Raw genomic sequence first — 18,943 nt, forward strand, 5'->3', positions numbered from 1 at the left:
CTATGGGGTGTCTCTAAGGTTATCTGTAGCGTATTAAGAGTTAGCCCCATCTGTGATGTCAAATCTTCAGTGAATGAGAAGTCTAGACTGAGGACAAAGAGCTGTGAGATGTCTAAAGGTTAAGGACCAGCATTCAGACTGGGCTCCATGCTTTGTGACATGAATCCCATGGCCCAATTGCATGCAATTCAATAAAAGCTTGTAAGCCTTCACTCCTGAGTACCGAGTTGTTCTTCTGTTGTTGCATCCCTCAACCTTGCAACAATTAATGTGGCATATTTAAATGGAAAGAAGACTGTTTCTTATTCGTCCTTTATTTAGCATGTATCTGTCATAGTTTGCTATGTAAGAAGAACCTTGCTGGATCAGGCCAAGTAGTATCTGGAATGCCTGCATTTTACTCCAATTTTTTTCTTTTGTTTTTTCTTGTGTATTTTACATTACTGGTTTGCTCAAACTGAAAGAAGCACACAGTACAGTTCTTGCAGAGCAGTTCCATTTACAGCACAATCCTATGCGTGTCTACTCAGAAGTAAGTCCAATTGTGTTCAGTGGGGCTTCCCCCCAGGAAAGTGTGTATCCGACTGCAGCCTTAATGATGTAGGTAGGAAATAATTATCTCCAGCAGAAAAACAAACATCAGGGACAGTTTTGTCCTTGATACGTGTTCACTTTCCAGATACAGGATAATGTTGGCATTGGTCATATTCAAATAGTGGCGAATCTCCCCAGCCCTGGGGCCAAGGTCTCCGATGGCACCCCCTGCTGGCTGTTGTTGCCCCCCGCATAGAAATCCACCCCACTCCCCACCTGAGGCTCAAGGAGCCTCTCACCCTTGCCTGCGTTGGGAAAGCCTCCTGAAGGATCCCCAACGCTATAAACTGCGCTTCTGGGAAACCAGAAGCACAGTTTCCAACCCCGTCGAGAGCCTCAGAGAGGCTTCCGTGGGACCCTAGAGGCTTGCGCCCGAGGCATTTGCCCCATAGACTGAATGGGAGGTCCACAGCTGTATTCAAATACAGTATGCAACTGAAATACCAGTACTTCTTTTTTCTGAATGTTTGAATTGGCTCCAAGCTTTCCCTCCTTTCCAAAGCTAGTTCCAAGACACCACTAACACAGATCCAGGCATACACATTTTCACTGAAGCATTCTGAAGTTAGAGTGCAATCCTAACTTACGCTGGAAGCAGGCAGGCCAGCTGGCCTGCGCTGCATTCAGCACAAGTTTGGGGCTGACTGCAGGCCAGCCTGGGGCAAGGGCAAATGTTTCTCCTTACCCCATGTCATGCTGCAGCAACCCCAAAGGGTCTACTCAGAACTGTGCCACCTAATGAGGTGGCAGAAATCTGAGCAATTCGGGACTACTCTGGGCTGCCTGGGAATGAGGTCAGGATCAGGCATAACTGCCATGTCCTGGCCCCGTCTCCCACTCTCTGCCCGGCCTGGAAAGTCCTCCGCCTACCCCCCCCATCCTGAAGTGTCTCCCTCCTGCCTCCTTCCGGCCTTCCCCATGCCCTCCCCCCCCGACCCCTGCACCAGCCAAGCTCAGCCGATGCAACTCACCCTCTCTCCTGGTCCCATAGCGGTTCGGGGAGGCAGGTGCATGTCCGTGTGCCAACCTATCTCCCAGAAGAGTGGTGCAAAAGTGCTTGATGGCACATTTGCAACACTGCTGTGCTAGCACAAGGGCCCCAGAGAAGGTTAGGATTACGCTCTTAAGCATGCATATATATTTTTTTCTTTACAAGACTAGCATTCAATTATGATATGTTATTATTGGCATTCGCCATTATCCTTAGTCCAGATCCATTAACAGATAGTAAGATTCCTTGAGTCTATTTTAATTTTCTCCCTTGTCTAGACCATGGAGTAAACAAAATTCACTGCATGCTTATTAGCCCATTGTAGCTGAGCTAGATAACTGCATTTGAATGATAATTGGACTGTTTTAAAGCAGAATGTTGTGCACTAATGACCTATTTTTAAATTACCAATGCAGGTGCTTAGACAGAGGTTTGCAGGCATTCTTTGAGGAACTTTGTATCAGGGCTGTCAGCTGATCCTATAATTTTACATCACAATCCTATGAATGCCTCTTCAAAAGGAAGTCTCATTGAGCTCAGTGGGCTTACTCCCCAGTAATGCTGTAAGTTGGTCAAACAATTGATTAAATGGCAATATACATTATTTGTTAAATTTGATCAATGTGCATGTTAGTAAACCTTCTATTACGCAACACATACAGTCACATATATAAGTGATCATGGGTGCACATTAAAACATTATATGGCCCAGGACAGACTCATGTTGTCCTGGACTAAGCTAATGCTAACAGAAGGCCCATGAGCCTATGAGAAGGACAAACTTTGTTTCTGTACCTTAACTCCAGTTCTCTTCCCTCTGGCTCCAAGAAACCTCTATGAAATTTCACAGGTGGCCACGCCTCACCCTGCCATCCTTTTGGACTCTCTGAAATAGTGTCACAGTTTGGAGGGCTTCCTGTCCTTGAGACAAACACATCCAGAGAGAGCCTCTGGCCCCTGGCTTCTGCTCACTAACCCCATTGCCAATTTGATTAGAGTCCTATGAGAAGAGGTGCTTGTTTTTATTGGTAACTAAATAAAAACACACCACTTTTTGCATTGTAATAAAAACACAGAACACCACATTTTTCAAACACCTCTATCCATAGCTAATGAGTAAGGAACACTGGAATTGTGCTCAGTTGTGAACTAAAACACAAAACAGCACAGTTCACATTTTAATTCAACAGATTTTCAAAAATAAAATAAAATACCATTTTCAAACACCTCTACTTATGAGCAATCTAGGGCACCCATGCACACCTCTCCCAAGATTTAACACAAAAGCAAACAGGAATCTTCACCCTAGAAGGCTGAGAATGGGTGATTGCTGGCCAAACCCATTATGATCAGAAAGCCCCAAAATGTGCATTCTCCTTCTGTCTAAATTGGTGTGTTTGAGGATAGTGCTGTTTTAAGCACTCCCATCTCATAAACAAACCAGGAATCTCTGTGACACCTCGGGCATAGAGGACAGGTAATTAGCTACCTAAGTCACTATTCTGTTTCTTTTCTTTTTCCTTCCTACCTGCATTTCCTTTTTGGATGCAGGTAATCTGTGGCTCACTGCCCATTAACTAGTCCAGAGAAATTCCTTTTTGAACTTTGCCCTGGGAAAATGCTTGCAGTTCCCTTGCTCTCTTCCATTTCCTAAAACTGGAGAGGCTACTGCCTAGTGGCCACTGGGTTTGTATACTGAAACTCCTATTGAAACAGAGACGCCTGCGTTGGCTCGGTCATGTCGTGAGAATGGATGATGGCCGGATCCCAAAGGATCTCCTCTATGGAGAACTCGTGCAAGGAAAGCGCCCTAAGGTAGACCACAGCTGCGATACAAGGACATCTGCAAGAGGGATCTGAAGGCCTTGGGGATGGACCTCAACAAGTGGGAAACCCTGGCCTCTGAGCGGTCTGCTTGGAGGCAGGCTGTGCAGCATGGCCTTTCCCAGTTTGAAGAGACACTTTGCCAGCAGTCTGAGGCAAAGAGGCAAAGAAGAAAGGCCTATAGCTAGGGAGACAGACCAGGGACAGACTGCACTTGCTCCCATTGTGGAAGGGATTGTCACTCCCGGATTGGCCTTTTCAGCCACACTAGACGCTGTGCCAGAACCACCTTTCAGAGCGCGATACCATAGTCTTTCGAGACTGAAGGTTGCCAATACAATACTCCTATTGATCTTGTGACTTTCTTGAACTCTTAATCAGGAGCTCACAGAATCTCAACTATCTAGCCTTGGGGGCTCTTGCCTCACCCCACATTCATACCATCACAGCAGACATAGAGAAATATCCTTGGCTGCAAAGTGCTATCTAGCTTATTTCAGCCATCAGTGGCTCATCTGCAAGGTGGTCTGGCATCCTGCTGTGCCTGATCCTCTTTGTTCCCTGAACCCCCTCCAAAGTTCCATGTTCAACTTCTCTGTGTGCACAAAGCAAGCGTAGGAAAGGTTAGCCTTTTCTTGACGCCCCTCCCTTTTACTATACATTCTTCCCCTTAAGAAACAATGTTATGTTTGCATCTGTATCTCTGCCTCTCCCATCCTTTTTTCTTGCCCGTTTCCATGGGGGTGTGCAAACTGCAAAAGGTCCCTACTTGCATTTTCATGTTATTATGTATGTCCCTGAGCACACCTGGTAACGCTTCACTATAGGTGACTTTTTGACATGTTGAAATAAGTATGAGATAAAATACAATTTCTTGTACAAAAATATCCAGAGTTTTGGCTGGGGGTTTCTTTTAAATGACTGGTTGGCTGTTTGTAATGTTTTTGTTCCCTATTTATAGTAAATTACCAGAACCAAAAGAATTACAGAACATAATCAAGAGGACCTTTAACCCTTAGCCCCACAAGATAAAAATTTGTTATTAATGATGAATCCCCACTCAAAAATCAATTACAGATTTAGTTTATTAATGTACTCATTAAACTGATTAAAGCTTGCAGCACTACATGAGCCAAATAAGATGGAATCTAACCATTAAAAAAAAAAAAATGACCAAGTTCCACTATTGCAATAAGACATTTATATAGTGAGGGCAAGTCTGGGTTCTGATTTACAAGCATAATAGCACACTACTGTCTTGCCACTGTACCTTGCAGTAGACCAGTGACATTAAAAAATATAGAGTTAAGGAAGCTAGGTTTCAAAATGATCCAGGAAAGCAAAACAGTAGAATACAGAGGTATCATGGCACAGACTGAAGACTGCACGAAGCACAAGACCAACTATTGTCTAGCTCAGAAAGTCTCTTCTCTTTTTCTGAATAATTCTTGTGATGGACAATGACAGGTTTCTTTTGGGAGAGAGTTCTGTAACAGAGATGCTACCACTGAGAATGCCTCAGTCCTTTCTCAAGTCCTGCATAGATTTCAGATGTCAGACTGGTCAGGTTCAAGTCTGATATATAAAACTGGTAAATATACTCCATGGAGATTTGTCAGTTGTTTCAGACTCGCTTCAGCTGTTCTACTTACTAGAAAAGCTCTTCTTTCCATTTTCCCTGAATGCATCTCAAATATATAAGCAGGGGAGATTTTCATTGGAATTGATCCTTTAGTATCTTACCACGTTTCAGAGGTACATGTGGAAGTGCTACAGTCTCTGTAGTACTGTAGTCCAGCAAGTTCTGAAATGGGGCAATTGATACAGGAAGCCTGATAGCCATACCATATATTCAGGGCCTAGGAGAGGGGGTAAAGGGGGTAATTTGTACCCGGGCCCAGGGTCTGAAAGGGGGCCCAGGAACCAAAGGAGAGGGCTGAGAAAGTTCTTGGGATCATGTTTTCCAATCTCACCCAAACTCACTGCCTGCACATGATGCTGGGGGCCGAATCACAGGCATGAAGTGGTAACTGCTGCAGCAAGCCACATACACCGAGCCCAGGAATGCATCCATGACTCCCCTAACACAATGTCAAATCTGGGAGGAAACTGGCCTACTACCAAGCTTTTTGGCTTGTGGATTCCATAACCATGAAGGAGTGTATTGGTTCAGGGGTACAGTTGTGGGGCTATAGCTGTGGCAGAAGTTCATTTTGGTGCACACAGCACACTGTCCATTCTAGTGCAAGCCTAACTATGATGATGCTAATTTTCTGCAATGAATTTTCTATATTTCAAAGATTTTAGAGAGACTTAGGAATGTATTTGCATTTCCATATTGCTTTATCTAGCTGCCAAAGCCACATGGTTGGGTAGACCCGGGCTCCGCATCAAGAAGCCTGATAGACTTGGGCTCCAAAGACTATTCTGGTTGTCAGCACCCACCCTGCCCTATTTTGCCCCCTGTTCTGCCTGCTCCCATTGCCCCCCTCCCCCTTTGGGAAGGGGACCAAAAGAAACTTCATACCCCCCTGATAAAATTCTTCTCAAAGGCCCTGCATATAGGGGTGCCTGGGGCAGACTTACCTGACCCAGGGAGCGGCCCGCCTGATGTGCACAGGACCAGGTGCAAGCTGGCTGGAAAGGCCTCAGTGGGGCAGAGTGAGGGCCACGGGCCCAATATCTGTGTGCAAAATAGAAGAAAGAGTATGGCAAGTGTCTACACGAGCTTTTCCATCTCCTACAGGAGGAGGCTTAGGACCCAGAAGGCAACCAGGGTGAGTGGTGGAATCAGCTGGTTGACAGCACCCTCCGCCTCAAGACCTTGTCCAGCCTCACAGGGTTCTGGACCCTCCCAGCTAATCTCCAGCCCTCAGTCAGCCCTTTCTCATTCCTGGCCCTCTTATTATATTCCCCTGGCCTTAGCTGCTCACTCTCCCTCCCTCGCCTGATTCCACCAATGCCAAACCTAAGGGTCATGAGATCCTCAAGAATTTATTGAGGATCCCTTAAAACAGCAGGAAGGTGACAAATGAAGGGGTTTGGTGACAATCATAGACTCTTGGACACTGCACAACCACTGTCTTTGGTAAGAATGTGCAGGGGTCAGGAGAGAGGCAGGGAGGAGTGGAATGGGGCAGGGGTTGTGGTGGAACAATGAGGTGACAGTGGCAGGGAGGAGAGCGGATCAGGCCCAGGAAGTAGGCAGGTTTGATGGCAGCAACACCCACCAAATCTTATCCCCCAACCTGGGCCTGATCCACTTTCAGTAGTCAATGCAAACCTGCACCAGAGAAATCACTGGTGCAAGTTTTAATTGACCCATGGCAGTGGGGTCTTACCCTAGGGAAAGAGAACAAATGTTCTGTTTCCCTAAGGAGGCCTCCAAATGCCAAAACTCCTTCATAGGATACAATGGACACCTCGTTGGCATCACAGCACTGAGAGTTAGGATTGCACTGCCCATCAGTGATGCGCTACCCTTACCAGTGATGTGCAATGATGGTAGGCAAGGGGGGCTGAGCCTCACATAACCCAGCAAGAAAAATAAAGGACCCCAACAATTTTAAAAAATGTATCTTTTCCCTTTCCTAAGCTACTCCTCTCTGCTCAGCTTGTTCCATTTAAAGCAACACACACACACACACACACACAGAGGGAATAAGGGAAGCTGCCAATCATCCAGTCACTATGGTGGGTAGGAACACCTATGCACTTAAACACTGAAGCGGAGGGGCACCAGCAAGAGCTACTTCTATTTGCCCAGTAATAAAAAAGACAGAGCTGGTGTTATCAGTCTCTGGGGAGGCATTAGGAAGACTTACCTCCAGCAGGTTAGGCTATATTCATAGCTAACCTCCAGATTAAAAAAAAAAAAAGCAGAACGGCTGGCAGCCAATCAAAAAACACAGGACGTCTGCATCATTAAGCTCTAGGGAGGCAGCAGGAAGAGTTGCTTCTGTTTTTTTTAAAAAAAAGAAACACCATGAAAAAAGCAGGGTGCCTATGCAGTGGGCTGGTTCTCCAAAAAACCAGGAGCGCCTGTTTTCTAGTTGCTTCAGGAGCACTGTTCTGAAATCTCCCTAGCTCCAAGTGGGGGAAGGAGAGGTAAGTTTAAAAAAAAAATGGGGGGAGTACTCTAGAGCTTTATTGATTTATTTCTGGGAGGGGGAGACAGTGTTTCAGAGTTGAAGGGGGGGAGTGAATGTGTGTTACCTTCCCTGGCTTGGACCTCTGACCCTTACCTTAAGGGGGCTTCTATAATTCCCCCCCCCCGCAGGATGCAGCACATGCCCAATTGGATAAGATTGGGCCCTAATTAATCTTTTTCTATTTGTGCTGTGTTGCTAGTAACTTGCAATGTCTTATGTATTGTGGCTGAGCTCATTCAATATAGCCAGCAGATGGAGAAAAGTTCCACAGAACAGCAAGCAAGGAAAAGCAAATTCAGCATCTCTAATGAGGAATCCAGTCAGATTTCCAGTACTTTCCTTTTTTTCCAGACCAGCAAGAATACACAAAATTAATGTCAGAGTTTCCTTGGTAACCTCATACGAAGGAAGGAATCTCAGCAAGCATTGTGAAGAGGGGACAAGCCTTTTAAAAAATGTTACATTTCATCAGGAAAATATAAATATATATTTGGCTTGCAAATATCAAGCCAAAGATCTATGGTTTTCTATACCCGTGTGGATGGAATCTGACTTTTAAAATGGATTCACCCAAGTCAATTTTCCAGCTTCTGGCAAGGGAAATGGCAGGTACATTGTAATGTATACAAAATAGGAAAGCTTGTGTTAGCCACAGGTTATATAGGATGCATGCAAGTTTCCAGCATGGAAGTGAGGTATACAGTGATGCAGATCTCTTAAAGCAGATGCAGATGTTATTACATCTGGGGCATTTGGTGGGCCACTGTGAGATACAGGAAGCTGGACTAGATGGGCCTATGGCCTGATCCAGTGGGGCTGTTCTTATGTTCTTATGTTCTTACATAGCAGCACCATGGTAGCTGGTTCACCATTACTTTTTCCACAGCACATTACATACAGACGAAAAATTGTGAATGAAGCTGGACAGGAGGGCTGAGCTGTGCTTTGGAAAGGTGGGTGCCACCTCACCATGACCAGCATGCCCTCCATTGAACTTCACATGGGCCCAAGTCACTGCATGGGTGATGGAGGAATAGGACAGGGCTCAGGTTTTGCTCACAAACCAGACTCAGGTCTGCAGATCCCCATGCAGCCACCATCACAGTGCTCTAAAGCTGCCCTTGTGGGTGACAGGACCACTGCGAACTGGTCAAATGTGTCCCGCACTGGATATTTGGATCTTTTTTTGGTTGTGTTTTTGTCCCAGATATTGGTGTCCCAATATATGTATATTTATATTAAATGTACTTTTTAATATTTAAAACATAAAAATAGGGTTAGGGCTGCGATAAAAGGCTTAGGATATAGAACATAGTGTTGCCCAGTTATTGTTTGTTGCTCAGTTACAGTGGAATTCAAATAATTGGGACAAAAAAAACAAACAAGAATAACCGGGACATATTTGACCAGGACACAGTTGTCCAATTGTTCCCACCCATCATCCTCATCCAGTCTAAAAACAAATTAAACCTCTTTATTTCTTCACTTCCCTGATAGGATGCTTTGACTGGAGAGTCAGTTGTCATCAATGTTATGTATTGTGAGAATGATGTGCTATTGGATGGTATGCTGAATTTTGACTTCATGGTTGCCTATTTTTAAGGGCACAGGCATATTTCTGTAGTTTCATTTCTCCCTTTACCAAGAACCAGTCCCACAGAATGACATGGGCTGCATCTGCCTGAGGGAAGCTACGGTATTTTTTGTGTGTTTGTCAAGCTCCTTTCGTAGTTTCCTGAACCACTACACAACGCTACCCTTATGTAAAGTTTCAGAGACTGAGCCTCATGAGGATCAGGTATACCCTGTAGCAACAGCATAGCTTGTGTTTAGCAATATATGTCAAGGAGCCTTTTTAAAAAGGAAATAAGTCTCTTTTCTTATGAAATTTGGCTGAGATCATTAGAACATTTGCCAGAGACTAAGATGATTACTTCATCAGAGATCAGATGATTTCCTCTGCCTCAGGCAGTCTTTTGTTACCATGGCAACTGGAAAGTACCCTAGTGCATTTCTTATTCCCACATGCACACATTAGATGAATTTTTACACATGTAGTCTAAGGTTTGTCTAATTAAAAAATGCAATTTCAAAATAAATGATCTGTATTAGTTGCTTTTTTTTTTTAGTTGTGGTCCCCCCCCCCCCATATTGAGAGTAAGGGAAGGAACCTGAGGTACATTCTGTGGAGACTGCAGAGTTTGTTTTCTGTCACCAGGTGTCGTCTGGCCACCCCCACTGTTGAAGGTGGCGCAACAGAGATAATGCTAGTCTTGGTGTGCATGTTCATGGCTCTATTGTCTCTGGTGAACTGGTTTTGCAATGGATGCTTGAAAAGGAATCATTTGTGTATCATTTCCCTTCACACCTTGAGTTCCTGAGAAGTGCTCCTTCAAGTGCTGTCTGATATCACAGGCCTACAAAACTGAGGGTCAGAAAAGTTTTTTCCAAACCTTATGGTGGTTTGATATGAATTTGGGGTGCCGATTCAAAAAATGGCATCTGTTTTGCCCTATCACGTCTAGTTTTGGAGATCTAGTATAGCCTCATTAGTGAATGGTTCAAGCAGCTTCTTCACAAGGAAGCCATGGTGTAGGCTTCCTCATGAGGAAGCTGCTTGAACCATTCACTAAAGAGGCTATGCCGTGTCTCCAAAACTAGACATGATAGGGCAAAATGGATGCCATTTTTGAAATTGGCACCCCAAATATACCCAGGAATTGGTGTAACATTTAAGGAAGCAAAATGTGTGTTGGCCTGTGTATTCAGTGGGATGGCAACTTCAACTATGTTTACACGCTCCAAATGGGCGGTGGTGGAACTCAAGGGCTTTAATTTTTTTTAAACACTCCCTTTATTGTGTTGCTATTTCAGTGTTCACAGTCATTGTTTCCCCCTGCTGTGCCACTTCAGTGCCAGGGTTTTTGATCCAACTGTCCACCTTCCCTGAAAAATCTTTCCAGTCATTACAGCATCACATAGCCAATCTGATTTACAGCATTCAGAATGAAGGAAGACCCTACTGCACTACTTTGCCCCTACATGCAGCCCCCTTGAAAAGTCTTAAAAATGGAGTGTGATATTTTGTGGGTCACATTATGAAGTGGGCGACTTTTTAATAAAATGCACTCTTCTGTTTTAGCTCAGCCCCAGGAGCTACTAAATCTAGTGCTTTCACTATCCTTATGTTCCAATAGGTTTACCTGGCCAGTACACTTTTGATTTCCATAAAGTTGCTTTGATATTTAATTCTGAATTGCTATGAAAATCCTGAAGGCCAGACATTTTATAAGATAGTAATAAAGAAATGCCATCTCCCACTCTAGGAAAGGTTATGGTTGTCTCCAGCCTAACTTGTGTCTCTTCTCAAGGTATCACATGTATACAGCAATAGCTAAATTTATACACATGGAGTTCAGACAGACAGCCTCCCAAATGCCAAAAAAAGGCATTTTTTTGAATGTTCTCACAGTATGGTCAATGGACAAGCATCTACTAATCAAAATTACATTGCTTGACAATACCACTGAAAGAAGTAGAACCATGTGCAGATGAACATTAAATCATTCTGATGAAGCCTACAGACTTCATCATGCAGCTGTTGCTAGGGAGCATGAGGGATAAAAGTCTGACTGGGGTGAATGCAATACTGAGGTTTTGAGGCATGAAAATCAAAATGATGAATATACAGCTCAGCCCTCGTGTGCTTACATATCTGCATTACAGTTGAAGCAGGTTTCTGAGTGTTTATAGCCCGAAGCATTCGAAATTGATTGGGGGGGGGGGTTGGCAAAGAAGTTTGGGTGGGCAAAATTTTATGGGCATGGCAGTCCTACTGACCCAAGAAGTGCTATCCAAAGTGGTATGCTAATTTTTAGACCTCCTTTTCTTTCTTTTTTATACGCACACTCATGCACCCCAATTCCTCTCCTCCTCACCTGCCCAACCATTTCTTTAAAACAGACTAGGCTCTGAGCATGCTCACCTATCCTAAGGAAGAGGAGGGACAGCAGCAATGAAGCAGTTTGTTCTTCAGACCAGTTGGGTGGAGCGAGCTGGAAGGAGGATCTTCTTTCACTCCAAGCCTGCTGTGTCCAGCCTCTTTGTTTGAAGAAGTGGCCAGGCAGGAGCAAGAAGGCAGTGGGCGTAGATATAAATGTAAAGGGGGGGGGTCATTTAGCCTCTGCTACTTCCTTTGTGACTTCCTGGCCACTTCCAATACATAGGCTGGCTGATGATAGAAGAAGGTGTCATAATTGGCTGGCAATGGAAGAAGGTGCCATAATTTTGTCAATGTTAATTGTAGGTATTGATTTCATTGAGGTGGACAAATTTCTCTCCATTTCATAAGAGGTTCACCCATTTTCCTTTTATTTCCATTCTGCTCTCTTCTGCTATAAATCCAAGAGATTTTTTTCCCCATAACCCCTCTCCCCAAATTGACGTTTAAATTGTATGTACTGTTCCCTTTGTACTCAAAGAAATAAAGTTATCTTGTTCAAGACAAGATTCCACATGAAAAGGCCTAGTGGAGCTTCATTGCCTGAGTTTTATTAATGACATTTTCTTATTTGACCACTATTCATGTCTGGCTCCAGAGATCAGCAAACTGAAGCAGCTGATGGGACCCTGAGGGCATCTAAGGAAATCTGAGGAGGCTGAACACAACCTTCCAAAAAGACACCATGTGGTCTTTGCTTAATTAATTACATGGCTATACTGTTCCATAGTCAGGCTCTCTGGTGGTTTGTACTCTTAAATAGGCTTCTTGCTGCCCTCAGTTGAAAGAAACACATGCCCCAAATAAAGCTCCATGAGGCCCAACTTCATGAGGTCTTTTCCTAAGGAATTCTGTCCTGCACTTTGTTTTTTTGAGTTAGGAAACTGGATGCTGCTCCCATATTCTATACAATCAAAGAGTTAGAACACATAGCTCATCTATTTTCTCACTAACTACACATGGGTGTAGTTTACTACACTAACTCCTCCTGGGTGATCAGACCCAGCAAATAAACAGTGTTTTGTTCAATGGAATCACTTCACAATGACATATGAAAACATACCCTCAAAACTTAAAACCATATATAAGTTATTGGCTCAATTGTATATTGTATGAAACAAAAGTCCACAGGAGATTAAAAGACAGCATTGAACATTCAAGCTGCAAAATGTTACATAAAATTTCACTAGCTTCTTTACAAAACACTCAGATACTTTCTAGTGAGACAGAACTGGGTTAAGCACAGAGGGGGTTTTACATAAGAAAGTCAAAGGAAGAGGGGGAAAGAAAAATGCATTCATGTTGCTTAGGTTTTTTAATGAATAATAAGAATAAAAACATCTCTTTTAAAAATTTGCAACAGCACTCAAAGTCCTCCTTTTTTGAAGGAGAAGACAAACTTTTTTAGTTCATAGCATATTCGCTTTGAGCCAAGTAAGCAGCACTCACAACCTTCTCAGGACAATGCTCTTTGGGTAGATGTCAACTCCTAGCCTGGACACCAAATGGCCTTTAAATCTCTTATTGAAGAGGAAAGAAAAGTAGCCTGGGCCACCCCACATCTTTTCCCGCTAAGCTACTGTAGCTTCTCTCTCCCTCTTCTACTACAGCAAACAGGCTACTGGGTGTGCAGGACAAAAACTAGAGGAGGGAAGTAGGCAATGGAGGAAACGGGCAGGGAAATGGACAGGGGAAAAACAGGACTGCCTTTTCTATCACTTCAGCTGGAAATTTAAAGCACAATAGCCAGTACCTGGGATAAGAAGTGACAATCCTATCACTGTACAGACTTGGACAAATCTCACTACCATAGCCTCCATTTCTCCTGCTCTCAGGAGATGACAGAAAAAAGCTAAAGTATCTTGTACTCTTAAAATGCTGCGTACATTACTAATTATATTGAAAACCTCTCTCTGTAACAAAGTGTACAGTTCTTACTAGAGGCTGTGACCTGTGGTGGGATTCAAATAAATTAACAACAGGTTCTATATCCTAATGACCATTTACCAGTATACCAAAAGATATACTGAAAGGTAGTTTAACTCTTGGGTGGTAGTTTAACTCTTTTCACCATTACTGAAAAAACTCCACAGTCAGGGAATTAGAGGACAGGTCCTCTCCTGGATTGAGAACTGGTTGGAGGCCAGGAAGCAGAGAGTGGGTGTCAATGGGCAATTTTCACAATGGAGAGAGGTGAAAAGCGGTGTGCCCCAAGGATCTGTCCTGGGACCGGTGCTTTTCAACCTCTTCATAAATGACCTGGAGACAGGGTTGAGCAGTGAAGTGGCTAAGTTTGCAGATGACACCAAACTTTTCCGAGTGGTAAAGACCAGAAGTGATTGTGAGGAGCTCCAGAAGGATCTCTCCAGACTGGCAGAATGGGCAGCAAAATGGCAGATGCGCTTCAATGTCAGTAAGTGTAAAGTCATGCACATTGGGGCAAAAAATCAAAACTTTAGATATAGGCTGATGGGTTCTGAGCTGTCTGTGACAGATCAGGAGAGAGATCTTGGGGTGGTGGTGGACAGGTCGATGAAAGTGTCGACCCAATGTGCGGTGGCAGTGAAGAAGGCCAATTCTATGCTTGGGATCATTAGGAAAGGTATTGAGAACAAAACGGTTAGTATTATAATGCCGTTGTACAAATCTATGGTAAGGCCACACCTGGAGTATTGTGTCCAGTTCTGGTCGCCGCATCTCAAGAAAGACATAGTGGAAATGGAAAAGGTGCAAAAGAGAGCGACTAAGATGATTACGGGGCTGGGGCACCTTCCTTATGAGGAAAGGCTACGGCGTTTGGGCCTCTTCAGCCTAGAAAAGAGACGCTTGAGGGGGGACATGATTGAGACATACAAAATTATGCAGGGGATGGACAGAGTGGATAGGGAGATGCTCTTTACACTCTCACATAATACCAGAACCAGGGGACATCCACTAAAATTGAGTGTTGGGCGGGTTAGGACAGACAAAAGAAAATATTTCTTTACTCAGCGCGTGGTCGGTCTGTGGAACTCCTTGCCACAGGATGTGGTGCTGGCGTCTAGCCTAGACGCCTTTAAAAGGGGATTAGATGAGTTTCTGGAGGAAAAATCCATTATGGGGTACAAGCCATGATGTGTATGCGCAACCTCCTGATTTTAGGAATGGGTTAAGTCAGAATGCCAGATGTAGGGGAGAGCACCAGGATGAGGTCTCTTGTTATCTGGTGTGCTCCCTGGGGCATTTGGTGGGCCGCTGTGAGATACAGGAAGCTGGACTAGATGGGCCTATGGCCTGATCCAGTGGGGCTGTTCTTATGTTCTTATGTTCTTATCAGGCCCCTTTTAAAGGCATCCAGGCCAGACGCCATCACCACATCCTGTGGCAAGGAGTTCCACAGACCAACCACACGTTGAGTAAAGAAATATTTTCTTTTGTCTGTCCTAACCCTCCCAACACTCAATTTTAGTGGATGTCCCCTGGTTCTGGTGTTTTGTTCGAGTGTAAAGAACATCTCTCTATCCACTCTGTCCATCCCCTGCATAATTTTGTATGTCTCAATCATGTCCCCCCTCAGGCGCCTCTTTTCTAGGCTGCAGAGGCCCAAACGCCTGGCCTTTCCTCATAAGGAAGGGGCCCCAGCCCAGTAATTAGCTTAGCCCAGGGGTCGGCAACCCATCTGCTGTGGTTCCAGGTGAAAGTGGCAAAGGGGGTGACAGAGTGGTTCATCCCGGAGTGGCAGCAGCAGGAGGCGCGCTGCGGAGCTGCACCTGCACTTCACAGGGGAAGGCAAGTCTTCCCTTGGCTCCTCTCACTGGGCACCTCTAGCCCTTCGAGCCCATCCAAGCAGGAGAAGTGTGTGGGGAGACGTAAGTGATCTTCAGTCCCTTCCTGTGTGAGAGATGGAGGGGGCTGATGTCCCTTAGGGGCAAAAGGTCTTCTGGGTAGAGCCACTGGTGGGGTGAGACACTGGGAGACTGACCCTCTTGTCTGGATCAAAGGGGGAGGGGGAGCTCCAAAAACTTCTGCAGTCTGGAGCTGGAAGGAGGAGGTGCCCCTTGGAGGTCCCGGGGCTGCGTTTCATTCTCATTCTGACAACGCAATGCTAGGCATGTCTACTCAGAAGTAAGTCCCATTGTGTTCAATGGGGCTTACTCCCAGGAAAGTGTGAATAGGATCGCAGCCTCAACGACGAAGATGGGATGCTTCCTTCTTCGCTTTCTGACTGACAGTGTCTACTCAGAGGTAAGTCCCACTGTATTCAATGGGGCTTCTTCCCAGGAAAGTGTGGCAAACTTTGCCACACTTTCCTGGGAGTAAGCCCCATTGAACACAATGGAACTTACTTCTGGGTAGGCACTGAGCACAATCCTAACCAGGTCTACTCAGAAGTAACTCCTATTTTGTTCAATGGGGCTTACTCTCAGGAAAATGTGGTTAGGATTGCAGCCACTGTCAAGCAGAAGGCGAAGAAGGAAGCATCTCATCTTCTGAGGCTTCGATCCTATCCACACTTTCCTGGGAGTAAGCCCCATTGAAAAAAATAGGAGTTACTTCTGAGTAGACCTGGTTAGGATTGTGCTCAGTGCCTACCCAGAGGTAAGTTCCATTGTGTTCAATGGGGCTTACTCCCAGGAAAGTGTGGATAAGATCGAAGCCTCAGAGAAGAGCATGAGATGCTAAGGGCTGCTTGTGGGAAGAGGGTCAGGGCTGCTTGTGGGTCAGGGCTGCACGTGGGAAGGGGGTCAGGGCTGCTTGGGGGGTCAGGCTCCACAAGGGTCAGGCAGGCAGGCTCGGGCAGGAGGGTCGCGGGGAGGGGGGGCTTGCCCTCGGAGGCGGCGGGGGCTCTTTGGGTGGGAGCAGCTCCAGCGCCCTCCTCTTCGTCCCACCCGCGCCCCCCGGGAGAACTGAGCCGGCTAGCTCTGCTGGGGAGGAGAGGCGCAGGGCGGGCAGCTGGACTGCTCCTCTTGCCCTCTTTAGCGAGGCTGCATGGGCGGGAGGGGACGCACGGCGGGGAGGCTCTTTGGGCGGAAGCAGCTCCAGCGCCCTCCTCTTTGTCCCACCCGTGCCCCCGACCCACTGGGAGAGCTGAGCTGGCTAGCTCCGCTGGGGAGGAGAGGCGCAGGGTGGGCAGCTGAACTGCTCCTCTTGCCCTCGTCAGGCATCGAGCCCTCCTACATTCTCAGAGCAGTCGCAGGAGGCATCAGAGCTGTGCGTGTGCTCCCCGCCAACAAACGGTTCTCAGAACCAAGACCTTGATTAAGTAGGGGTTCCATAGAACCGGGGCGAACCGGTTGAATCCCACCACTGGCTGTGACCCACTGGATGCCGTGGTACTTATTTCCAAGTGAGCCTGTTGCGAATCGGTTCAGGCAGCAAATTTCTTACAATCAATAGGACTGAAGTACAAATAAATATGATTAGGTATAGACTCTTTATTGCTAGAAATAAAAATGGCAGGATCATTAACAACTAAAACATCGGTCAAGGGTGGGCGGTTCTTTCAGATCAGTTGAGCTCAGCCCCCTTCTCTCTCCACACACACAGGCCTCTCTCCACTGAACTACCTGCTCTGCCGAACTACCTGTGGCATATGGGAGCCACAGGGGCTGTATCCATTCTTGCTGGTAGCCCCAAAGCGCATAAGGACAGCAAAACTTTTGTGCCACCAGTCCAGGGTTTACAGTGGCTGATCATGAGATCCACCACTGTGAGCGATGGATAGCATTGGGTGACTAATTTATTTTTGTCACTCATATACATATCATAACTAGTCTTAAAAAAAAAAAATTCAGCTAACGTCCACATTACTTATAACGGCCATGTCAGTTTGTGCATGATTCTGTATCTATTTAAAATAAAATGAGATGAAATTTGTTTATCAACTACAGGAGTTCCACACATTCCTTCAGCGCAAACCCTGTAGATAATTTAAAGAATATAAAACACTCAAACACTGGCATCCGTTCCCGTTCCTCTCCTGACAAAACAATTAATGATAGCTGCAAGCAATGATAAATGTTTTCCTGTATCCATTTCCAGATGGTTACGCTTTCCACTTTTCAAATGATATTGTTGTTTTTCATAACAACTGATCAATTCATCTTTACTGATCCATTTTCCTTTTAAAATTATGTTCTTCACTTCAGAAGAAGGTCAATTTTTTTTATCTCTGAAGGAATCATATGCTTAGCTATCTCATCAGAAGAGGTATTCCCCCCCCCCCCAATCACTGACAGGGTCATAGCTAGAGATGTCTCTGAAGTTGTTTTCCTTGTTTTGGAATTTGCACATCCATGACTCATAATGCTCACGTCAATTGTAACACCCACCCAGGTTCTTTTCCAGTTCTGATTTTAATTCAGACCACTGAAGACCTCAGTTTCTCTTCCCCTTACAGTATGACTATCCTAAAAGACATAGGGGAAAAATGACATTTCCAAGCATTTCTGGTGCTTAGCTTGCTGCTATAGCTCTGCCAAAAACCAGGGAAAGGGAAGGGAAAGAGATTTCCCATCCTTCCTCCTACTCTATCTACTCTGCCTATGGCAGAGCAACAGCAGTTACTCTTAAGCCCCACCCTCACATCTGATCATCAAGTTGTCACCAATATAATTTATCCATATGATGTTTCTTTGCATGCTATGGGTATGGCTTATTGATCACAGCCCCCTGCCAATGCTGTGACACCAAAATGGCTATCACTGCATCCTACGGGGTGTGGGTGGGGTACTTGCAGAGGTCTCCTCTGGGTAAGGGAACATTTGTTCCCTTTGTAAGCCTCCACAGTGCAGCAGGGTCTGCTTAGACATGCACTAGCAAATTTGCTGGTGCTCGTTCACATGAACCCATGCCACAGTGTCAGGGCCAGGAAGAGGGTTAGGATTTGGCAGAGGCTCCTGCTGTCAAACCCACCCCCTTCCCAGACCCGATCCTCCCTTCCCCGCCCCATCACTACTTCATTTCCTCCCCCTGGTCTCATTGCCACCTTGTTCAACCCTACTCATCCCATCCCTTCCTCAATACTTGGCAGGTCCTCTGGGATCCACTGATGTACACGGGAAGGCCCCGAACTTCCTTCTGCAGTGCACGGCTCTGTACACTCCTGTTGCATGTATTATGACTGCCATAAGGCAGTCATCTGCAGCAGGACACACGTTCTGTTGTTGGCTGGCCCAGATAGGACTGGGCTGTTAGTAAGGTTGTTTCACTACTGAGGCACAGAGCTCAAACCCTTGCCAAAGCATCTTCCATTGCTCTTGGGAGCTGTCCAAGGTCCTACCCTGACTGCCTGAGCCTGGGCTAAGTAGACTTTTGGACTTGCACCACAATAAGTCTCCTCCAAGTGTTGTTCGAGATTTTATAAGCTCACAGTTTTGCTGGAACAGGACACATACTAGGGAT

This window comes from Tiliqua scincoides, chromosome 4 (assembly GCF_035046505.1).
Source record: "Tiliqua scincoides isolate rTilSci1 chromosome 4, rTilSci1.hap2, whole genome shotgun sequence".
NCBI classification, from domain to species: Eukaryota; Metazoa; Chordata; class Lepidosauria; order Squamata; family Scincidae; genus Tiliqua; species Tiliqua scincoides.